Genomic DNA, 14,282 nt, shown 5'->3' with positions numbered 1-14,282 from the left:
GAAAGGAGAGAAGAAAAGAGGGGAGGTGAAAACTATGACAGTGTAAAAGTAATTCAGGGTCATGTCCTTCTGGAGAAGGGGAATGGAGAATAGAAATATCTACTTTTTTGATCTGCACTGCAGGGGAGAGGTGAAAACTCTGTTACACTGAAACAAATTAAGTACTTCTGATTAGCTTGTCGCTGGAGCGTACTAAAAGCAATTACATGAATTCAAATATATTCATAATCCTGACTAAATAAGCTCCTACACCTGAGAAAGAGAGCTCATTATGATGAAAATCAAAGCTAGGCTTAAAGATGGATAACATATTCACATTGACAAATGCCATTTGAGAAGTACGCTTACTAGCTACTCCAATGAGCAGTACCGAGAGAGACTGTTCTTCTCCCCTACTGAGGCCCCCGTGGGTAGTTCAGCACTAACAACGTGTTACGTTTAGACATATTGTCACCAGAGCATCTCTAGGTACAGTAGATGATAGCACCACACTATCTGTCTGAGATTAACCACACATCTATTAGAGCATGGCTGCCAATGAAGGCATTGAGCGTTGGAAACAGCCACCAGCACACACCCACATCGACAAAAACAGACACACATACACAAACTAGTATAGCAATGAAATACTTAAATTGAAGTTCTGTCAACACTCCCACATCCCCTGGTAAAATAGTGGGCACTTTGTGGGCACCTACACTACACTCCGTAACAGATGGAGAAAACAAACCATTACACGAGCCCCCACATCTCCTGTATTGTGTGCTATTTTCCAACCAGATGGGGTTGTACAGTTTGACTGGGGGATTAATAACACAACTCATCTGCCACAGCGAGGCTGCGTACTGTACTTGAGCCATCAAGGCTGAAGTTATGGAACAAATAATTTATCTGTAAGGGGACTCATTTTGTTCCAGGCCTGTAGTAGTAGCAGCAGGCCAAGGAGCCACTTGTGTAATACAGTCCAATAAAGACTGAGTGGGGCAGCCATGATGACACTTTAGTGTGGAGATTTAGTCGCAGAGCCAATAGTGTACTGCCAAGGGAAAGTGGGAAACTGCCATGGCTACCCTAATGATGTGTCAATGCCCTGTGAAACGCAGATCTTTGACAACATGCTTGGAGGAGTGTGAGTCCACATTATTACCATTTAACAGACCTGATAGGAGTATTTGTGTGGACATATGGATTGGTTAAATGGGAGAGGAGTGATAATTAGGAGGTATGTCCCTATTCAAGTCAAGAGGGGAGTGAGCGACCAGCGATCCAATTCTGGATCATTCCACTACCTCTTCCACAACCTTGCAGTCTCTATCCCCCTCTACCTACCCCCTTTCGTTCTCTTTTCATCTTTTTCTATTCCATCCCTGGGTTGTTTTTCTGAGCACAGCCTTGCCCGTCACCATCCCAGGGTGCCTCTGTCTGTCTAGAGGTGCAGAAGACTACAGGGTTTGGAGGGAGTTCAATAGGATGCGAGTTACACAGCAAGACTACGACCAAAACCATAAAGAATAAGGATATTTGTGCTCCAGTACATCGCAGTCCACCTTCTTGTTTGACATATTGGGTGACAGTATTGACATCGTGGGTGACGTTCGGTAGACCCTGAGACAAACATTAATCTTAATTAGGTCACTAACTTAAGTTTTGTTAGACTGGTTTATGGAATGAGTTTGGCTGTGGATGTGTTCCGTGTGATGCTTGGATGATGAAGTTCGCATTTATCTTTACAATAACAAGTCAAATTGAGGAATGATGTTTAAGACCTTTATTTTCCATCAGTGCAAAAACATATGTATGCTGTTCAGACAACAATGGTGTTTATAAGCGTTTGTTGGGACATACGTTCTGTTGCTACTGTTCCAATCACTTATTTGAGATCGTACACTGCCGGGACCACTCAACAATGATCACAAATACGTCATCGTGCGCGTCAAAGGGTTAAAGATTCTGCAATCAGAGGATCAGAAAGCTGCAGCAAGAAAGCATCAGACAAATCTGCCCCAGTGATTTTTTTATATCAATCTTCTGCAAGGCGTCTTGCAAATCACAAGAAGATAGTTGTTGAAATGAAAACCAAGATTCACTAGAAGTTGACGGAACTTCCATCTAGAGGCTAGGAGAGAGGCAGGCATCCGACTGGCTGACAAGGGTCAATTAAACCACCATTTATTTCAAATAAAAGCCTGTTGAGATAAAATGCTGATTAAAAGCATCACTTATCTCATATTTCTCAGTAATGATGCCAGAGTCTGACACAACTTGCTAAGGCAGGGAAGAAGAGGAATTTCCACGCTTCAGTGCATTAACTATTTTGCAAAATTTAGATGGATTACCAGCAGAGTCTAAGATAGCTATATCTAACTACTTTCTAGTTAGATATAGTTCTTTCTCGATAGAGGAAGGGCATCTATTTCTCAATTGCCTGCAAAACTGGCAATCAGCTAGTCTCTCGAGCCTTGGCCCAGGCATGATTTCTCATCATAACAAGATCTGAAAGTTCTATAGAGAACCAAGTATTTGTTCTATTTTTTGTTTAAGGGAGTGTATTTGTCTGACAGAGAGAGAAAATAGATGAGAACAATTCTAGAACAAATTAATGGTCAGGCATGCAGCTGAGAGGAAAGGTCAGAGTACAGTGCCTTCAGAAAGTATTCACACCCCTTGACTTTTTCCAAATGTTGTTGTGTTACTGCCTGAATTTGCATTGATTAAATTGAGACTGTTAGTGACTGGCCTACACACAATACTTCATAATGTGAAAGTGGAATTATGTTTTTAGATTTTTTTTCTAAATTAATTTTAAAAGAAAGCTGAAATTGAGTCAATAAGTATTCAATCCCTTTGTTATGGCAAGCCTAAATAAGTTCAGGTGTAGCAAGTCATATAACTCCGAGTCACATAATAAGTTGCATGGACTGTGTGTGCAATAATAGTGTTTAACATGATTTTTTGAATGACTATTTCATGTCTGTACCCCACACATACAATTATCTGTATGGTCCCTCAGTCGAGCAGTGAACGTCAAACACAGATTCATCCACACATATCAGGGAGATTTTCCAACGCCTCGCAAAGAAGCGCACCTATTGGTAGATGGGTAAAAAATAAAAGGCCGACATTTAGTAGGCATTTGAGCATGGTGAAGTTATTAATTACACTTTGGATGGTGTATCATTACACCCAGTCGTCCTTCCTAACTCAATTGCCAGAGAGGAAGGAAACCGCTCAGGGATTTCACCATGAGGCCAATGGTGTCTTTATGGATGTGATAGGAGAAAACTGAGGATGGATCAACAACATTGGAGTTACTCCACAATACTAACCTAATTGACAGAGTGAAAAGAAAGAAGCCTGTACAGAATACAAATATCCAAAAACATGCATCCTGTTTGCAACAAGGCACTAAAGTAATACTGCACAATACTTGGCAAAGCAATTAACTTTTTGTAATACAAACTTATGTTTGGAGCAAATCTAATGCAACATATTATGGAGTACCACTCTCCATATTTTCAAGCATAGTGGTGGCTGCATAATGTTATGGGTTGCTTGTAATCATTAAGGACTGGGGAGTTTTTCAGGATAAAAAAAGAATGGAATGGAGCTAAGCACAAACCTGGTTCAGTCTGCTTTCCACCAGACACTGGGAGACCTAAACCATAAGGACAAACCTGGTTCAGTCTGCTTTCCACCAGACACTGGGAGACCTAAACCATAAGGACAAACCTGGTTCAGTCTGCTTTCCACCAGACACTGGGAGACCTAAACCATAAGGACAAACCTGGTTCAGTCTGCTTTCCACCAGACACTGGGAGACCTAAACCATAAGGACAAACCTGGTTCAGTCTGCTTTCCACCAGACACTGGGAGACCTAAACCATAAGGACAAACCTGGTTCAGTCTGCTTTCCACCAGACACTGGGAGACCTAAACCATAAGGACAAACCTGGTTCAGTCTGCTTTCCACCAGACACTGGGAGACCTAAACCATAAGGACAAACCTGGTTCAGTCTGCTTTCCACCAGACACTGGGAGACCTAAACCATAAGGACAAACACACGGGAGTTGCTTACCAGGATGAATTCACCTTTCAGCAGGACAATTACCTAAAGCCCAAATCTACACTTGAGTTGTTTACCAAGAAGACAGTGAATGTTCCTGAGCAGCCGAGTTGCAGTTTTGACATAAATCTAACTGAAAATCTATGGCAAGACATGAAAATGGTTGTCTAGCAATGATCAACAACCAATTTTGAAAATAATATTGGGCAAATGTTGTACAATTCAGGTGTCGGAAGTTCTGAGAGACTTACCCAGAAATACTTTGTAATCACTGCCAAAGGTGTTTCTACAAAGTATTGACTCAGGGGTGAGAATACTTATGTCAATTAGATATTTCTATATTTAATTTTGAATACATTTGCAAACATTTCTAAAAACATGTTTAATTTTGGGGTATTGTGTGTAGAAGTGTGAAAAAAATATTTATTTCCCTTTTTGAATTCAGGCGGTAACACAACAAAAAGTGGAATAAGTCAAGGGGTATGAATACCTTCTGAAGGCACTGTACATATGAAAAAAAGGTTGTGGGGAATTTTGTTTAAAATCTTTCTTCATAATTATACGAGGATCAGTGTTCATCTCTCATACATGCAATAGGACAGTGATCACTGAGATCATTGGCAAAGACACCGCTGGACAAGTACTTGTGGGGGTTATTTTTCAGAATGAGGTCAATCAGTGAGGAGTTTGCTAGATTTCTTCCATCAATCCAAGTTGATTTCACATATATAGCCACCCCTCCCCCTTTTTCTGCATGTCACACCTGAAGATGTTCCATTCAGCAATGTCCTTATCCAATGTCCTTATCCGGGATCGAGTCATTTAGCCAAGTCTCTGAGAACCAAAATATCCGGGCTCATGTCATGCACCCAGATATCAAGAAGATCCATCTTTGACATCAACCTTCCAACATTGATATCTAACAGCCATAGCCCTCTACGTGATTTGAAAACAGCGGGGGTATCCATATTTATGGTATTTGAAATATAGGCCTAAACTGTGTCAATTCCAATGACCGAGCTGCAGGATGATGAGGGTAATGAGTTTGGTGGTTGGCTCTGACTCACTGAGCCAATATAACAAAGCTTCATTTTCGTCACAGGCAAACAAACAAATGCCGCATGCATCAACTAATCGTGTTCTCCTTTGTTTTCCACTCTCAACCAACACAAATAATGCAACATGATATGCATTGTCAGGGATGAAAGGAGTGACAAAATGACAAAGTTCTGAGGGGTTTGAGAAGGACCCATTGTGTTAGCGTGGTGTGGAGTTCTAAGCCTCTAAACAAATCTGTTGATTCTGTTGTTAAAAAACTAAAATGGTAACACTTTATTTGACACCCAGCATCATAATCGTCATAACCATGTCATAATATATCATACCAACTGTCATGACATTTTGACCTGGTGTGACATATTTTGGTATTTTATGGCTGGTTATGACATCTACATAAGAGTGTCAAAACCCACAAAACCACACAAGGCAAACCATTCCATTACACCATAGCCTACTTGTCTTCAGTATGTTAATGTTATATAATTTTTTTTTTTAAATTCACCATATTAAATTATAATTGTAATTGCGCACACATTGATGTCAGACATGCAACTACCCCAGTGCTCTGTTGCTGATGACTGGGATGAATGCAGGAGAAGATTTCAGGAGAAGGACAAGACACCCTCTTTTTGACTGATATAAGGCCATGTACGTGATAGGCATACCTTGCGTATATGATGATGGTCATAATGCTTCTTGAGTGTCATAAAGTGTATTTTCTTAGTCCAAGTAAAGTGACACAGGATGGTCATAATGCTTCATGACAGTGTCATAAAGGGTATTTTCTACAAGTTATTTAAAATATGATGAAAAAACAACTGTAAAGAAAACAACAACAAAGGATTTAAGAAAACATTTATTTTGAGTAAATGTCAGTTTTGACACTCTAATGTAGGTGTCATAACCAGCCATACAACAACACAATATGTCACAAGAGGTGTAAATATATTGGTCATGGCAGTGTTATGACCTGTCATAACACATAATGGAAATGACAAGTTATGTCCTATGTTATGACATTATAATAATGGTTATGACACTGGGTGTCAAGAAAAGTGCTACCAAAAAAGTAAGAAAAACACTATCTGCTATGCTTGTCTTTAAAACAATGGCTGTATGAATTCCAGGTTCCAGATCATATTCCAGGTTCCTTCACTGTGTGGTCCAACTCATCCATCTCAATTGGGTTGTGGTGTTGTGGTGTCTCTATTGTCGTGATGTGTGTTTTGTCATATATACCGGTGTGTATATATGCCGAATACTTTCGAAAGGCACTGTATATATATATATGGTGTATGTAAACTTCCAACCTCAACTGTGTATGTATATATATATATATATATATATATGGTGTATGTAAACTTCCAACCTCAACTGTGTATGTATATACAGTATATATATATATATATATATATATATATACAGTGCCTTGCGAAAGTATTCGGCCCCCTTGAACTTTGTGACCTTTTGCCACATTTCAGGCTTCAAACATGAAGATATAAAACTGTATTTTTTTTGTGAAGAATCAACAACAAGTGGGACACAATCATGAAGTGGAACAACATTTATTGGATATTTCAAACTTTTTTAACAAATCAAAAACTGAAAAATTGGGCGTGCAAAATTATTCAGCCCCTTTACTTTCAGTGCAGCAAACTCTCTCCAGAAGTTCAATGAGGATCTCTGAATGATCCAATGTTGACCTAAATGACTAATGATGATAAATACAATCCACCTGTGTGTAATCAAGTCTCCGTATAAATGCACCTGCACTGTGATAGTCTCAGAGGTCCGTTAAAAGCGCAGAGAGCATCATGAAGAACAAGGAACACACCAGGCAGGTCCGAGATACTGTTGTGAAGAAGTTTAAAGCTGGATTTGGATACAAAAAGATTTCCCAAGCTTTAAACATCCCAAGGAGCACTGTGCAAGCGATAATATTGAAATGGAAGGAGTATCAGACCACTGCAAATCTACCAAGACCTGGCCGTCCCTCTAAACTTTCAGCTCATACAAGGAGAAGACTGATCAGAGATGCAGCCAAGAGGCCCATGATCACTCTGGATGAACTGCAGAGATCTACAGCTGAGGTGGGAGACTCTGTCCATAGGACAACAATCAGTCGTATATTGCACAAATCTGGCCTTTATGGAAGAGTGGCAAGAAGAAAGCAATTTCTTAAAGATATCCATAAGTGTTGTTTAAAGTTTGCCACAAGCCACCTAGGAGACACACCAAACATGTGGAAGAAGGTGCTCTGGTCAGATGAAACCAAAATTTAACTTTTTGGCAACAATGCAAAACGTTATGTTTGGCGTAAAAGCAACACAGCTCATCACCCTGAACACACCATCCCCACTGTCAAACATGGTGGTGGCAGCATCATGGTTTGGGCCTGCTTTTCTTCAGCAGGGACAGGGAAGATGGTTAAAATTGATGGGAAGATGGATGGAGCCAAATACAGGAACCATTCTGGAAGAAAACCAGATGGAGTCTGCAAAAGACCTGAGACTGAGACGGAGATTTGTCTTCCAACAAGACAATGATCCAAAACATAAAGCAAAATCTACAATGGAATGGTTCAAAAATAAACATATCCAGGTGTTAGAATGGCCAAGTCAAAGTCCAGACCTGAATCCAATCGAGAATCTGTGGAAAGAACTGAAAACTGCTGTTCACAAATTGTCACGTTCTGACCTTTATTTCCTGTGTTTTGTATTTAGTTAGTATGGTCAGGGCGTGAGTTGGGTGGGCAGGCTATGTTTGTTTTTCTAGGTTTTGGGAATTTCTATGTTTCGGCCTAGTATGGTTCTCAATCAGAGGCAGGTGTCATTGGTTGTCTCTGATTGAGAATCATACTTAGGTAGCCTGGGTTTCACTGTGTGTTTGTGGGTGATTGTTCCTGTCTCTGTCTTTGCACCAGATAGGACTGTTTTGAGTTTTCACATTTCTTGTTTTTTTTTGTAGTCAGTTGTTCATGTGTACCTTAACGCATTAAAAAGAACCATGGACAATTACCACGCCGCGTATTGGTCCTCTGATCCGTTTCGCCTCTCCTCTTCGGAAGAAGAAATTCATTACACAAATGCTCTCCATCCAACCTCACTGAGCTCGAGCTGTTTTGCAAGGAGGAATGGGAAAAAATGTCAGTCTCTCAATGTGCAAAACTGATAGAGACATACCCCAAGTGACTTACAGCTGTAATCGCAGCAAACGGTGGCGCTACAAAGTATTAACTTAAGGGGGCTGAATAATTTTGCACGCCCAATTTTTCAGTTTTTGATTTGTTAAAAAAGTTTGAAATATCCAATAAATGTCGTTCCACTTCATGATTGTGTCCCACTTGTTGTTGATTCTTCACAAAAAAATACAGTTTTATATCTTTATGTTTTAAGCCTGAAATGTGGCAAAAGGTCGCAAAGTTCAAGGGGGCCGAATACTATCGCACGGCACTGTATATATATATATATATATATATATATATATATATATATATATATATATATATACATACTGTATATACATACACAGTTGAGGTTGGAAGTTTACATACACCTTAGCCAAATACATTTGAACTCAGTTTTTCACAATTCTTGACATTTAGTCAAGATAAAAAAAAAAAATTCCCTGTCTTAGGTCAGTTAGGATCACCACTTTATTTTAAGAATGTAAAATGTCAGAATAAAAGTAGAGCGAATGATTTATTTCTTCACAGTCCCAGTGGGTCAGAAGTTTACATACACTAAATTAGTATATGGTAGCATTGCCTTTCAATTGTTTAACTTGGATCAAACGTTTCGAGTAGCCTTCCACAAGCTTCCCAAATAAGTTGGGTGAATTTTGGCCCATTCATCCCGACAGAGCCTGAGTCAGGTTTGTAGGCCTCCTTGTTCGCACACACTTTTTAAATTCTGCCCACATATTTTATATGGGATTGAGGTCAGGGCTTAGTGATGGCCACTCCAATACCCTGACTTTGTTGTCCTTAAGCCATTTTGCCACAACTTTGGACATATGCTTTGGGTCATTGTTCATTTGGAAGACCCATTTGCGACCAAGCTTTAACTTCCAGACTGATGACTTGAGATGTTGCTTCAATATCCACATAATTTTCCATCCTCATGATGCCATCTATTTTGTGAAGTGCACCAGTCCCTCCTGCAGCAAGGCACCCCCACAACATGATGCTGCCACCCCCCGTGCTTCACGGTTGGGATGGTGTTCTTCGGTTTGAAAGCCTCCCCTTTTTCCTCCAAACATAACTATGGCCATTATGGCCAAACTGTTCTATTTTTATTTCATCAGACCAGAGGACATTTTTCCAAAAAGTATGATCTTTGTCCCCATGTGCAGTTGCAAACCGTAGTCTGGCTTTTTTTATGGCGGTTTTGGAGCAGTGGCTTCTTCCTTGCTGAGCGGCCTTTCAGGTTATGTCGATACAGGACTCGTTTTACTGTGGATATAGATACTTTTGTACCCGTTTCCTCCAGCATCTTCACAAGGTCCTTTGGTGTGGTTCTGGGATTGATTTGCACTTTTCGCACCAAAGTATGTTCATCTCTAAGGGACAGAACGCATCTCCTTCCTGAGCGGTATGACGGCTGCGTGGTTCCATGCTGTTTATACTTGCGTACTATTGTTTGTACAGACGAACGTGGTGCCTTCAGGCATTTGGAAATTGCTCCCAAGGACGAACCAGAGTTGTGGAGGTCTAAAAAAAAAAATCTGAGGTCTTGGCTGATTTCCCCATGATGTCAAGCAAAGAGGCACTGAGTTTGAAGGTAGGCCTTGAAATACATCCACAGGCACACCTCCAATTGACTCAAATTATGTAAATTAGCCTATTAGAAGCTTCTAAAGCCATGACATAATTTTCCAAGCTGTTTAAAGGCACAGTCAACTTAGTGTATGTAAACGTATGACCCACTAGAATTGTGATACAGTGAATTATAAGTTAAATAATATGTCTGTAAACTATTTTTGTAAAAATTACTTGTGTCATGCACAAAGTAGATGTCCTAACCGACTTGCCAAAATTATAGTTTGTTAACAAGAAATTTGAGGAATAGTTGAAAAACAAGTTTTAATAACTCCAACCTAAGTGAATGTAAACTTCTGACTTCAACTGTGTATATATATATATATATATATATATTATATATATATATATATTTTTTAAATTTAATGATGAGGTTGTGCGAGAGCGTGATCAAAATACAATTTTTCTCTCTCTCAGACAGCATTCATTAGCTTATTCAAACAGGCCTGTGAAGGGGAGCGCGAGATGCAAATGGAAAGACTCAACTTGACAGAACACAATGAACTAGTTAAATCCGCCAGGCAGCTAGGCAGTTCATCTAGGCAGTTCAATAGCGTAAGTGCTCTGTGTGTTTAAGCACTTTTTTTATAAGGCTGACTTACAGTGTTATTAATGGTGAGATAAAACCAAATGACATCATGAGTTTGTGTGTGTGTGACCACCCAGACACAGTGGAAGCCTGCTTAATGGATCAGGCTACACTCTGCTCTGACCTAGGAGCAGGTCCAGATTTCACTGCACCATACACCATCCAACACACTAAACACACACATCTGCAACTGTGAACAGATATTGGAAAATGATGTAGCACATGAAAAAAGCAGAAGATGCCTACTGTAAAATAATTCATGCTAACGGGGCTTAATAAGTATAATTACTTATGAGCAATGCTATTTGCAATGCATTGTTATTTTGAGTTCAATTCATTTAGATCGTTCAGCATATTGTTATTAACCTATCTTGGAAAGGAATTGATCAAATCAGCAGACATACCTACAATTAGAGTACGATAAATAAAAGTCAACAAAATACACCAGCTCATTCACCATGTATCAATCTCTCTGTTGCCTAGAGAATCCAGGTGAGAGCTATGATCCCTTATTGATGTAACTTGTTAAAGCCACTTCAATCAATGTAGATGAAAAGCAAGAGAGAGGATAAAGAAGGATTTTTAAGCCTTGAGAAAATTGAGACATTGATTGCGGCTGGGTTTTTCACGCTCTACAGTTTCCTTTGTGTATCAACAATGGTCCACCACCCAAAGAACATCCAGCCAACTAGACACAAATGTGGGAAGCTTTGGAGTCAACATGGGCCATCATCCCTGTGGAACACTTTCGACACCTTGTAGAGTCCACACCCCGACAAATTGAAGCTGTTCTGAGGGAAAAAGGGGCGGGCGTGGAACTCAATATTAGGAAGGTGTCCTTAATGTTTTGTACTCTGTGTATATTCACCAGTTAAGGATGCTGGAAGACGTTGGAAGCTGCTCCTCTATGGCCTATGTTACGCAAGGAATTCAAAGGCCTAAAGTAAGCAATACTACAACTGCTTTTCCACAATGTGTCTGGAGGAAAATAGACTAGCAGCTCTGCTCAGTCATGTACTACACAGCATGTTAAATGTATGAGTGGAATAGCGGCGAGGCCGTCACAAAGGCAGACATAAAAGCGTGATATTTCTACAAAGAGCACATCATTAGCAGTTTGAAAAGGTTGAGTAGGAGAATGCTGAATAACCATGACTCATTCATACCCAGAGACACGAGACAGACTGCCACAAAGCTGAGAGCGAGAGAACGATAGAGTGGAAACGAGAGAGGGAAAAAAGAGAGGGAAAAAAGAGAGGGAAAAAAGAGAGGAAAAAAAGAGAGGAAAAAAAGAGAGGAAAAAAAGAGGGGGTGGAGCGAGAGAAATAGAAAGAGAGAGAGATCGAGAGAAAGAGAGAGCGGGGGAGAAAAAGAGAAAGCGTACCCTAAGCTCTCCTTTACCTTCATAAATAAAGAAAGAGAAACATACTTGATAAGATCAACCACAGTTCGCCACTAAGTATCTTCATCCATAACTGTAGTGGACGGATGAAGACTGGTCCACTATGGTTATGGATGAAGACTGGTCCACTATGGTTATGGATGAAGACTGGTCCACTATGGTTATGGATGAAGACCGGTCCACTATGGTTATGGATGAAGACTGGTCCACTATGTTTATGGATGAAGACTGGTCCACTATGGTTATGGATGAAGACTGGTCCACTATGGTTATGGATGAAGACCGGTCCACTATGGTTATGGATGAAGACCGGTCCACTATGGTTATGGATGAAGACCGGTCCACTATGGTTATGGATGAAGACCGGTCCACTATGGTTATGGATGAAGACCGGTCCACTATGTTTATGGATGAAGACTGGTCCACTATGGTTATGGATGAAGACTGGTCCACTATGGTTATGGATGAAGACTGGTCCACTATGGTTATGGATGAAGACTGGTCCACTATGGTTATGGATGAAGACTGGTCCACTATGTTTATGGATGAAGACTGGTCCACTATGGTTATGGATGAAGACCGGTCCACTATGTTTATGGATGAAGACCGGTCCACTATGGTTATGGATGAAGACTGGTCCACTATGGTTATGGATGAAGACTGGTCCACTATGGTTATGGATGAAGACCGGTCCACTATGGTTATGGATGAAGACTGGTCCACTATGGTTATGGATGAAGACTGGTCCACTATGGTTATGGATGAAGACTGGTCCACTATGGTTATGGATGAAGACCGGTCCACTATGGTTATGGATGAAGACCGGTCCACTATGGTTATCGGTCCACTATGGTTATGGATGAAGACCGGTCCACTATGGTTATGGATGAAGACCGGTCCACTATGTTATGGATGAAGACCGGTCCACTATGGTTATGGATGAAGACTGGTCCACTATGGTTATGGATGAAGACTGGTCCACTATGGTTATGGATGAAGACTGGTCCACTATGGTTATGGATGAAGTCCACTATGGTTATGGATGAAGACTGGTCCACTGGACGGTTTATGGATGAAGACTGGTCCACTATGGTTATGGATGAAGACTGGTCCACTATGGTTATGGATGAAGACTGGTCCACTATGGTTATGGATGAAGACCGGTCCACTATGGTTATGGATGAAGACCGGTCCACTATGGTTATGGATGAAGACTGGTCCACTATGGTTATGGATGAAGACTGGTCCACTATGGTTAAGGATGAAGACTGGTCCACTATGGTTATGGATGAAGACCGGTCCACTATGGTTATGGATGAAGACCGGTCCACTATGTTTATGGATGAAGACTGGTCCACTATGGTTATGGATGAAGACCGGTCCACTATGGTTATGGATGAAGACTGGTCCACTATGTTTATGGATGAAGACTGGTCCACTATGTTTATGGATGAAGACTGGTCCACTATGGTTATGGATGAAGACTGGTCCACTATGGTTATGGATGAAGACTGGTCCACTATGGTTATGGATGAAGACTGGTCCACTATGGTTATGGATGAAGACTGGTCCACTATGGTTATGGATGAAGACTGGTCCACTATGGTTATGGATGAAGACTGGTCCACTATGTTTATGGATGAAGACTGGTCCACTATGGTTATGGATGAAGACTGGTCCACTATAGTTATGGATGAAGACTGGTCCACTATGTTTATGGATGAAGACTGGTCCACTATGGTTATGGATGAAGACTGGTCCACTATAGTTATGGATGAAGACTGGTCCACTATGGTTATGGATGAAGACCGGTCCACTACGGTTATGGATGAAGACTGGTCCACTATGTTTATGGATGAAGACCGGTCCACTATGGTTATGGATGAAGACCGGTCCACTACGGTTATGGATGAAGACCGGTCCTCTACGGTTATGGATGAAGACCGGTCCACTACGGTTATGGATGAAGACCGGTCCACTACGGTTATGGATGAAGACCGGTCCACTACGGTTATGGATGAAGACCGGTCCACTACGGTTATGGATGAAGACCGGTCCACTACGGTTATGGATGAAGACCGGTCCCTACAGTTATGGATGAAGACCGTCCACTATGTTATGGATGAAGAGTCCACTACGGTTATGGATGAAGACCGGTCCCACGGTTATGGATGAAGACCGGTCCTCTACGGTTATGGATGAAGACCGGTCCACTACGGTTATGGATGAAGACCGGTCCACTACGTTTATGGATGGTTTATGGATGAAATGGATGAAGACCGGTCCTCTACGGTTATGGATGAAGACCGGTCCACTACGGTTATGGTGAAGACCCTACGGTTATGGATA

At 40.9% G+C, this 14,282-nt stretch overlaps 1 protein-coding gene and 1 long non-coding RNA gene across 2 annotated transcripts in view; one reads left to right on the top strand and one right to left on the bottom strand.

The window, feature by feature from the left end:
• The window catches only part of LOC118391161 (autism susceptibility gene 2 protein-like), a 605,501-nt gene that overhangs the window by 483,426 nt on the left and 107,793 nt on the right, over nucleotides 1–14,282 (bottom strand). The gene's annotated exons all lie outside the window — the stretch shown is intronic.
• Nucleotides 1–14,282, top strand: part of LOC118391163 (uncharacterized) — a 44,844-nt gene that overhangs the window by 25,952 nt on the left and 4,610 nt on the right. The window lies entirely within an intron of this gene.

The sequence above is a fragment of the Oncorhynchus keta genome, chromosome 12 (genome assembly GCF_023373465.1).
Source record: "Oncorhynchus keta strain PuntledgeMale-10-30-2019 chromosome 12, Oket_V2, whole genome shotgun sequence".
NCBI classification, from domain to species: Eukaryota; Metazoa; Chordata; class Actinopteri; order Salmoniformes; family Salmonidae; genus Oncorhynchus; species Oncorhynchus keta.
The sequence above is the reverse complement of the archived record's forward strand: the minus strand, read 5'-3'. Positions and strand labels throughout refer to the sequence as shown.